A 12,004-nucleotide genomic window follows, 5' to 3' on the forward strand; every position below is an offset into this window, starting at 1 on the left:
GAAACAGAAAGATTCGGGCATGAAATATTTCAAGAATCCCTTACACATACATAAATAATAGATTCTTTATCCAAGCAGTTTCAAGTTAGGGTCCTAGTCCTATATATTTGCATCATTTCAAACTTAAATCCTACAATTTTCGAAGTGGTAAAAATATCAATTAATGGCGATAGGAACCACTACACATTCTGTTGTCCACTGATGGAATATATCAGAAGGGATTATAAAAAACGAAATTTCTAATTTGAATCAATTTCGTTTTAGAATTACTATTGTGAATTTACTCCTAAACGAAAATCTTAAAATTTGAAATAGAGGTTCAGCTTTATAGAAGACGGGGGGGAAAAGACGCTACAAAAATTAAACTTTAGAATATATGGTGGTAACAATTCAGAAAGAAATTACTACTATTAGTGCATTTTAAAAGAATTAATTTCCCGTTTTCCTTTTTCTTTCCATTTTTATAATAACTAAAAATCAATAATATGCAATTGATTTGGTTAGAAAACTTGGAAAAATGTTTAATGTATATAATATGTAATTTGTGTAATCTATATCTCTCGAAATTTTTTACGTTGGATTTCAAGTTGGTTACGTAGATGTTCAAAAATAGTACACTATTTAGTAGAGCTTTTAAGAAGCATGAAACAAAGTTACTTGAAATTTCTACATTCAGCCTTTTCTCCTATATTAAAATGTTGACAGTTTTGTGTCTAATAGAAAGGACTAGGTACAATGCACTCTCGAAAGTTGTGAAAATACATTAATTAATTAGGTTGCTAAATGTAAAATATCGTCTACTGAACTTTAATACGCTTTTTAAGTCATTTTTAACACCTTTCGCTTTCAAATATTAAAGAATATCATAAATATTGGTGACAAAGATTTAAGCCACAACCCTATCTACCTCAATATTTAACTATCTGAAAGATACGCGTAAAGAACTACTTAAAAAAAAAGCGGACAAAGCACTCGCATGTATATTCGAAAACTCTCCCATGAAACTAATTATACTATTATATGCGCTGGAATATTTTTTTCTTGCTCGATATTGGTCACATGTCATTCCTCATCTTTTTGGATAATAATTCCTGTTCGAGCTATCGCAGACAAACCGAATCCAATGTCAAAACAAAGCTTTATAATACAAAAATTTTATATTTGCATTATAATATTTCACACAAAAAGATAGATACATGAGCTTTCGGCTTTATGTCCAAAACAAATTTAGAAACTATATATTATTCAGATGTAAATTGTCTCAAAATTCTGTCGACTCATTGCTATGCAACTGTAAAAGACATCCCAGTTTCTCGAGATGACATTTCATTTACTTTCTTTAATTTATTTGCATTTTCAAAACTTCACTATTATTTTATTCAAATTTTATATTTGAGTGTCACATGTGGGTTGAGATTATGCAGCTTCTACCCTTTTAACGTTTTTTTTATTTTTTTATTTCTGAAGTGAGAATGTATTTGCTGTATAATAGAAGTTTTTCCTCCTTATATATTGAATGCTGTCTTCTATATTTTATTAAATTGTTTTGGTTCCTATGAAAAAAGTGAGATTCAGCATTTTATACAATTTAATTATAACAGATAAATCAAAGTATTATAAATCGCCTGCAACAAAAATTAAGAAAATGAAACTTTTATAAAAGTCTCTTTGAATGAATGATATTTTTTCTTTGTTTTATATGTATTAGATTTGCAAATGATGGACAATAACGAGAAATTAAAAGCATCGAAATTCCTAAGTTAGTGAATGGAAAGCATTCTTTTATTTCGCAAATAAAAATTCAGTTATGGTGCCTTGAAATAAATAGAATTCAACAATTGATGCCATGTTTTATAGTAGAGGAAAGGTTATTTTTCCAAAGTTTTTTTAATTACTATCAAGTTAGTCCCTTATTTTGTAGTCTCATTTGATGAGTGGTCAAAACGTAGAAAACGAAATAAATGATGGCAAGAGTTGACTGATCATCTAATAAAGATATAAAGAGTTTTACTATTGCACGAAGCAAGGCTTTAATTATAATGAAATTGGAAAAAAAATTCTTGAAAATCTGATTAGAAGTGGTATTTATAAACTTTTGAAGGATTATAAAATTTATCGGCTACAAAACCAATTGACAAAAACAAGAAAAGGTAGATAACAGAAAATGATGAGAGAATAATTAAAAAATTACGGCTACGTAGTAGAAAAATCATATTGGAGAGTAATATGAAATGGCGCAAGGGGAATATGATGTTGAGTGCTAGAATCATCCGACGGAGAATACAGGAATATATTCTAAATGCAAAATTCTACGACAAAAAAAAAGCGATTGTTCAATTCAAAACAATTTCTCAAAAGATGAAGTTGGATCATGTTGACAGGATTGCGAATGTGCGAGACCGAAATTTGCTTAGTGACGATGGCATAAAATACATGAGAAGAATAGGTGAAGATTTCGATCCCGATTACATTACACGTACTATAATCTGGTGATCTGTGACAACAAAAAGCAAGGGTGGAATATGCATGATTAATGAGAATATGATTACCCAAAAATATATAAATGTACCACTCCCTCAAAAAAACTGATAATTTCTGTATGTCGTCGTTTCCCAGATAATGAAGAATTAATATTTTAAAAGGGATTCATCTCCATAGCATATTGCCAATGAACGTAAAATTTGATTTCAAAACAGTCTTACTTCACCATGGAATAGCCTAGGAATAGCTCAGATGAGCGCATAATGCTCTAACGTCATGAAATTTTGTAAAATGGTCAGATTAAAATTTTTACAATATAATTATTAATATAAAATAATATTTTGATTATTTATGGCAGAAACAGAACTTTAATTGAATGACGTTGATCGTACTATGAGGACTGATTTATGAACGAAAAATTCCATAAATGTCACGTGTGTAGCGCATCGTAGGGCCTAGAGGAATAATTTATGAGAGTTCAATCCATCAGATTGGCAACATATTTTGTGAAATCTCAGACTTTTTACGGATGGGAAATTTATGTAGCATTTGTCGATTGCAGCCCTAGGCCTTTTTCTAGAGCTGGGCACAGCCGTATCATATGCTGGCATCTGAAGTAACTCGTTACGAATCTGGAGTAATTTTTCGAAGAACTTAATTGATGTTCTTTTTATTCCGATGTTCTCTTAATTCCGAAACAATATCCAAAATCGCAATTTTTTTTCCTTCATTATTATTTTACATCTACAAATTTCAAGCTGTATCGTTTTAAATATCTAATACAAAATGGAATTAATATAGCAGGAGAATTTTCTTAAGAAATTGTGAATGTTTGTCTAAAATCGGAGCGACATATAATTTGTTTTTACTTCAGGGTGTAAAAATATACAATTCACAATATAATATACAATTTTTCATATGAAAAACTTTTGCAAAAAATCTGGATCACGTTAGAATACTGTAGAATCAAAATGGTTTCTACAATAATATATTTTCGATATCTAATTATAAAATTTAATGAATAAGACATTGTTCCACTTTGTAACGGAAAAATCTCCTTTGGTTGTATGGTAGAAAATCCAACAGACTGAATGAAGGGTGTTATATTTTGCATTTAGTTTCTAGAAAAATATTTCATATTTATTTCATTTCATACAGACACGTGCTGAAAATTACCTTTTTATATGTTTCATTTACAATAATATTTAACTTATTTTTTAATTTGAACTTTTGTCAATGCTATGACAACTCGTTGATTAAAGCTAATTTTTTCCCATGCACGCGTAACGTTCTCGCGCTGGTAAAATTTTATTTTTATTTCGTGCGAGATAAATTGCTTATAAATATGGTTAAATTATTATTTTTAAAATAATCATAAAAATAGAAAATTAATTTGTTGGCTAAAACAGTCTCATCAAAAAGAATTTTTTTTAAATCTTCAATATTGTTATATTTATGTTTGTAATTCAAAATTTTAAGTGAATGGCAACATTGTTACAATTTTTTTTTAGTTTAGTGAAAGTGGCAACGCTGTTGTAATATTCCAAAAAATAATAAGATGTCGATTTAAAAACAAATGGTTGTTAACTTTTTGCTTTTGTTAAGAATATCTACTTTATTGCGTAGAATTTGGGATTCAAATAAAGTGAGTGACACTAGCAATCAGATAGTACAAAACATACATAATTTTGAGATAATTATTCTTGTGACTGTTTAGTAAACGACGTTTTCGGTTGTACGTTAAATAATAATGGGTAAAAGCATCTTAGTCACGAAAACAAGAAAAAAGTAACATAATACAATCGAAGCGTATACCCACAAGCAGCAAATCGCTGTTAGACAACCATAACAGCGCATAACCATAGCTTTAATCAAGACCACCATAACTTTTTGTACCAAGCATAAGTTTATAGACGCAATACATGTTTACACATTTTTAACAATAAAAAATGAATGAAAACCATTGGATGAATAAACAAAAGAATCTCATAGGATTTGTTTAAAAGAAAATAATAAACAAAAAAAGTTTAGGTTATCTTTATTTCTCAGCAAAGAAGCAGCTCATAGATTCGTTCCCTTCGTCAAACTGCTGATTTAATTCATCCACCTTATTTCCTAGGACGAATAATGGTTATAAGATGAAAGGATTTATATCTTATGCGTAAATGATTGGAAAGAAATTTTTGAATACATGCCATGCCTTTCATATTTCTTATGCATAATAAATATATAATAAAAATTTTATTATGTTGCAATAAAAAGTTAATGTTATTTTAAGTTTGTTCGTTGCAATAAGTTTTTATAAAAACTCCAATAAAAAAAGCATTCTACAAAAAAATAACTATTTATATGAATTTATTATGTAAAGATATATTTTTTGCACAGAAAAGAGAGTAGTGATTTTTCACATACTAATAAATTCATTTCTTTTTAAATTGGAGTTTTTACAATGAAATCCCGAAATGCCTTCGAAAAAAGAATGTGTCTCTCAAGAAAAGGATCCAAGATTCATTTTCAGAGGAAAAGTTCGAGGATAAATGAAAATAAATTCGTAAAAAATTTCTCATTTGAGCGAAGATAAGAAATTAATCCTAGATGGAATTATTTTTCGCTGGAGATGAAAAATTGTGTGAATTAATTTCAAAAGTCTTAGTCCACTTTTTCTATCGGGAAAAATATATGGCTCGTAAATACATATTAAATTTAATTTTGAGAATTCCTTTGACTAATGTATCATACTTTGCTTTGATCAAAATATTTCGAATTTTAACTCAATATTTAAACTCTACGTGTTTGCAAACAACCTTTAAAATGAAATGTATGACTATGAGATACAAATGGTTCCAAGGTTTACTTTCGTCTCATTTTTGATTATTTACGTAAACAAATATTTATGCCGGCGTCCTGGCTTAGGGGTAGCGCGTCTTCCGCGTGTCCCGGGTTCGAGTGCCGTTTCGGGCATGGGTTTTCTTCTGTGTTCTATCTCTGAGGTGCGTGAATGTGCCTCCCTGTGAAAAGGGGTTGTGCAAGCGAATGTGACGCATGAAGTAGCTAAGTCGCGCTCTTGGCCCTAGTTAGCGCTACTGAAAAAGCAAGAGACGCTCACTCGGCTTAAATCGCTGGCATATAACTGTCAGCGGGCTTGTAAAGTGCCATAAGTCAACAACAACAAATATTTATTTCAAATTTAAATTATGATAGTATTTAATAGAAGTATTTTTCATTTTGAAACCCACAAGTGTAATATTTCTTTTTCAATAGTTAAAACAATCAGAGAAATTCTTAAAGATCCTATTCGTGCAAGATTTAATCAAGGACGGATTTATGATTAAATTGAGGCTCGGGAAAACTGGGGTAGAATGGGGGTCACTAAAGGTCAGTAGAAGATCGATTAAAAATGTTATTAGCTTGGTTGGTAAATAAATTTATAATAAATACTACATGAATTATAAAATGTTAGAATTAAACTTGCATACAGATCGATTTGTTAAACTTATTAAATAATTAAAGTTAATTACTGATTAAATACACATTGGAATGTTAATTATTAATTTAACTTGTTACACTATATTCCAATCAGCAAGATAAGTAAAATAATTTTTAATGCTAAATTTATTAGCTGACGTAGTTTTTCAAACGCTCCTATTTATAAATAAGAAAATTATAAATTGCGGCTCATTTTTCAAAAATTGTATACCTTTAATCCTTTAACCATGATATATTTATTAAAAATAAGCAAACAAAAACGTATATATTTCATAAAAATATCACAATAAAAATATAGATTACATATTGATTAAGTTAAAAGCTAACTTGATTAAGTTAAAAGTCTGAAAAGTGAAATAAATTAACAAGTTAAATGAAGGTCCGATTGTGCACTATTTTAGGTCGCAAAATGTCTAAATTTGCCGCCACTGGATTTATTTAATACTCTCCCTATATATACTCCCCTATATATCTCCCTATATATATCTTGCCCAAATTTTCAATCGTTAATAAAATACTTTTTATTCATCCACTCAAGTTCAAATACATTTTTTTAAACTTGTTGTGGATGACACTTGATGTTAATACAGTTTTTTCAAATATTAATTCATTAATTATTAAATTTAATTAATTTTTAATACTTTAAATAGAGTTTTAGCAGTTCGTAAGGAAAATTGAAATCGACAGGCAGTAGATCAATCGGTAAAATGCAAGGATTTCGGTATTTTTCACGTGAAGGTGAAGAATGTGAGTTCAATTCTTGCGAAAGTAGGAGTTGACTTAAAAAATTTTTATATTTGTTTTCAATTATTTTCAATGTCCAGAAATAAAAAACGAATGATCTTCAAATGGCAATAATAATGAAAAAAGCATATTTTGCTAAACCGTAATTCATTTACATCATTTTATTTTTACCTTTTTAAATATAAATCTAGAAAATTTTTATTCTCTTCCATGTTTGAGTTCGTCTTATAAATAGAAGATGCACTTGCAATTCTTCAATTTCAACATTGTTTTTTGAAAATTCCAATCTTATTTAATTGACGAAATCGAAATATTCGAATAAAATTGTAAAGGAAATTAATTTATTCTAATCGTGACCGAATAGCAAATTTCTCAACTGCTAAAGATAAGTACATGCTACCAATTAAGAATTACTTTAAATGGCAAAAATTATATTTCATATCGTTTCAATCAAAAATGCATTTCAGAAAAAATTATAAAGGTTCATATTTTAGATTCTCTCCGTTCAATCAATAATATTTAATAAACTGTTCTCGACACTTTATCGTTTTAAATTAAAAAAAGTTTTGCTCTTCTGCGAGTAAAACTTAGTTTTGAAACTTTGAATATCCTTATTTAGGAAGATCCACCTACCAATGAGTGGTACTGACTCGAGGTGGCCACTTATTTCATTGAAATAATGAATTTCAAAACTTCAGCCCTTGTTCCCCTTGGTAACTACAAACCTGCCAAAATGTATACTCATTATATCACCAAACACAAAACGAGGTTTACTAAATTGCTGCACGCGGAAGTCGGAGTGATTCAGGCTTATGGATAGTCATGAACTTCTAGGGTTTACTGAAGTCCTCTCTTCATTACTCTAACGCCACTATATATGCAGAAGATGAGGTTGGAAGAATATATTGAAAAAAAGAAAATATGTTGGTTGTTTAAGTACATGAGAAAGAAAATGGAAGAATATTCTGACCGTTTTGGCTAAAATGTTAGTATATCCAGAATATTTTATTAAATATGACTAATAATAGTAAGACAGGAAAACTATAAAAATTCTAACTTTGTAACTTTTTTCAGCTATAAATTTATTGACTCCACAAAAATTTAAATTTTGTAATTTTAATTACTCATTTATTGACTTTATAAAAAGTCGAACTTTGTAATTTTCTCAACAGTTCATTTATTAACTCAAACAACATCAACTTAACAAGTAACATCAATTCTTAACGCAACTACCAACCTAAAATTAAAGCTGTTATTAGGAAAGTAACTTAAATATTTTCTGAGTTAAAACTATTACAAGAAAGATTGAATTTAGAGCGTGCTAATGCTTTTACATCTAAAACACAAATGAATTTATCCAAATTAGAAATAAATAAACATTAAGTTTAAAAGCAAAAACGAATTAAATGGCAATAAATTACAAAAAAACAATGGCAATAAATTACACAATAATAATAATCAAAATATGATTCCGAAATTCAAATCTAAGCAAGACTACAGTAAAATTGAATCTGACGAAACCATTACAAGATCATTATTAAACTATAAAACCAAAAAACATCAATAAAATATAAAAGCAAAGCACATACCAGTTAAATGCAAAAGTAATCTGAAAGCTTTTATAAAGAAATTTGAACTCGTCACTGCAGACAATTATATCGAACTAAATTCAACTTTCCCGCGCTTAAAGCTGAAAACGCCTACAAACACAACTTACAAAACTGTTGGACGAGGTACATCGTCATCAAATGAAATAAATTGAACAATCGCAGCGCCATCTATAGTCGAAAAAAAAAACTAGCAAGCATATCTTTAGTTGTGAAAAAATTAGAATATAGATTAGAAAATAGATAAACCTTGTCTTATTAAAGCATCTATATAGCAAAGGTTTTTAGGAAAAATCATTAAAAGCTAAGTTTTTAATGAGATTGATTGTTACTTCAGTAAGATTTGTTATTACAAGTTTTTTAATTTTGTTAAATTGTGCAAAAATCAAATTTTTTAAAACCTTAGAATTTAAATTAGAATGGTAATTACTAAGTTTAAGTACTTTGAAATTAAATTTCTCCCTTTTACCATAAATACCTACAAAAGTTTTTATATTAGATATTTCTATTTTTAAATCCAAATAGGTAGTTTTGTGTTGGTTTTCATTCGTTTCAGTTAAACATAAACCTATTGGAGAACAATCAATTGCAAAATTAGCATTATCTAAGTTTATCAAAAATAAATCATCACTATATCTACAACCATTTATTAAATTTTATTTAATTAATATTTTCTCATAGTAATGCAGAAAAATATTAGCTAAAGCACTTGTAAAAGCTGTTCTCACTGGTATACCCTCCACTTGTATATAAAAATTAATCACGTTAAAAACATAATTTTCGTAAATATTAAATTTGCATAATTTAAGACAGTTACTTTTTGTAATAAAATCTCAGTTTAAATATTCGATATAAATAAAAATGCAGACGTCTATTAATTTCTCATGAGGTAGATTTGTGTACAAATTTTCAAAATCAGAAATGATTTTCTGTCAATTCTTGGGCGAAAATCAGAACTGTCACAGAAAAAAAAAAAATCCCTGGTTTGAATCCTTATCGGAGGGTAACCCTTGATAAAGTCTTCATGCTGGATTACTTAATTCCTTCCTTTTTATTTCTTTCCTTATTATTTTATTCCATTTACTTTATTTTTGCTTTTAAACAATATTTATTTATTTCTAATTTGGATCAATTATTACACTATTTAAAACAATTTTCGAACTGGAAGTACGTCATCTCTTCTTTTATGAAATTAAGTATTGAAACATGTTTAGAGTGTATTTTTTTTCATTTTGATATTTCGGAAACAGGAATTTATTTTTAAACATCGTTTGTAAACATTCTATTCAATTATGAAAATAATTTCTAAATGTTAAACATTCTGAATTATTTTTTATTATTTGGGAATCCCAATTTAAAACTATTTAAATAACAAATCTTTCTATTTTTAACTTTATCAAGGATTATCTGTCAAGAGATTTATGATGTGTGCAGTGAAACTGCGTTTGCTTGTAAAATGACTGGAAATAATTTGAAACAAAAGACACCAATTGTTTGCTTTTGAAATTACTAACAGTTTTCAATAGGGGATTGAGGCTTCAAATGTGTTCCTGTGGTTTTCTGACGTGCATGCTGGGAATGTTTATTTTTGCTATTATATACATTTCTTTGTGAATTTTAACACGTGCGTTGAGGTTCCGGTAGAAGCAAAAGCAAACACTTCCTGTAAAATGCTTCATAGATAATTTCCATAAAGGTGTTTATCCTCTGAATAAATTTACATTAGGTATTAGTTTTAAATGTTTGGTCTGGTATAAGTTAAAAAGGATCTATTCAGGCTCAATATCAGCTTGCAACAACTATTAAACACAATTATTCAATAAGAATTTAGGTTATTTAAATTAAATTGACTTCAATATAAGTTATATTAGCCGCCTTCAGTGACTAGCTCATCACAAACCATATTGACATTATTAATTTACCAATTTCAACCAACTTTGGTGAAGTACATTCTATTATACCTAATAAAGGCATTATTTTAAATTGTATATGGACATTAGTAAGATATGCAGACCAAGGGTCAAAATTACATGTCGAAATCGGTTCCGAGTTGCGGTATTGGAGATTTTGGTTTGCTTTACATCCTGCAAATGAGGGACACGACAGAAGAATATTGATAAGTTTTCTAGGAGCTATAAGCTTTCATAAGAAATAAAAATTGGCAAAATCGTATCAATGGCTAGGGTTAGGAAAATGATTTTTTTTTTCGGTTTTTCCATTTATCTTTACTAATAATAAAGACGAATGTGTGTGTCTGTGTTTATATGTGGTGTTCTACAGTCCAGACCGTTTGACCAAGAGTACCCAAACTTGATAAATAATACTTTGGAGAGTGCGAATGTGTAGTACAGAAAAGTTTTATCTGTCTTTTTTTGAAATCTTAGTTAAAATTTAAGCGAAATTTTACCATTTTCTGTGAAACTTCCAATACTGTTACAGCACAAAAGTTATCTTATTTTAAAATTCAATATATTATCTTTGTAACGATAATTTTTTATCCTATGATTTTCGATTTTTAATGGATTTTTAAAAACTATTTTTAAAAAAATATGGATTACATACAGATTAACTACTTAAATATATAGGTTATCTATTTGAATCTGAACTAAGCTATTGTTGGAATCGATCTCGTATTTCTAAATCCCGATGATGATTACTGAGTAAACAGTCCTGAAATACATTTTTCATTTCACATTGATAGGCAGACGCTTGATGGTTTGCGAATTTAACAAATTTAACAGCGGATATTTGATAGGATTGAGTCTCCAACTTGCAAACTCCGGTCACCGAATTGTGACGTCTGAAAGCTAGGCCAGAATAACATGAAGCAAGTCAAAATTATGTCCAAAATGTGCATTTTAAGCATTAAATACGTTTGCAAAGTATTACCCAACACTTCCTTTCCACACGTTTATTTAACTTGTTTCATGTTTGTAAGGAGAGAATTTTGCAATGTATTATTCACTTATTCCTTAATGTGCTGAAGCTCTGAAATGTTGTTCATTTTGTGTGTTTTCGATGATAATACACTGTTTATAATTTCAGAACATTAGAATCGGTTAATCAGATTTTGATCACTTTGGAGTGGCACCATCCATTATGGGGTTTATGAAAAAATTGATCGCAACATTTCTAAAATATTTATAATAATTATAGATTAAAGATTATAAGTGAAAAAATGAAATAGTATTTTTAATATATAAATAAAAGGCAAGTTAAACAAAACTGTTTTTATTGAATTTATTTAAAAATAAATCATTGTATTAATCGTAATCTGTTTTGAAATACAAAGCCGTAGACTTGAAATTGCTAAGCAACCTACTTTTTCTTATGTTACAATAATAAACTTATTAGGTAAGTTTGATTAAAATTCTGGTTTGAAGCCTCTTTTGAAACGAATCTCTTCATTTTGAAACATGATATGGTGACACGGCCAACGTCTGTTCCAGTACCACCTTTTCAAAGTTCTACATCTCGGTGACTGGACGTTTTGTCTTTAAGGATTTCGATATCGAACTAACTAAGAATCTAAGACACCAGGTCTGCGTTCCTGGCTGATAATTAAAGGAATCGGATTTCGATCCAGGGCTTTCCTGGCCGAAATCCCATACTCTGCCTCAACTACATTCAGTTAATTTTATACATTTCAAAATTATTTATGTTAAAATATTTTGCTTTGCATTTTA

This window comes from Argiope bruennichi, chromosome 4 (assembly GCF_947563725.1).
Source record: "Argiope bruennichi chromosome 4, qqArgBrue1.1, whole genome shotgun sequence".
Classification (NCBI taxonomy): Eukaryota; Metazoa; Arthropoda; class Arachnida; order Araneae; family Araneidae; genus Argiope; species Argiope bruennichi.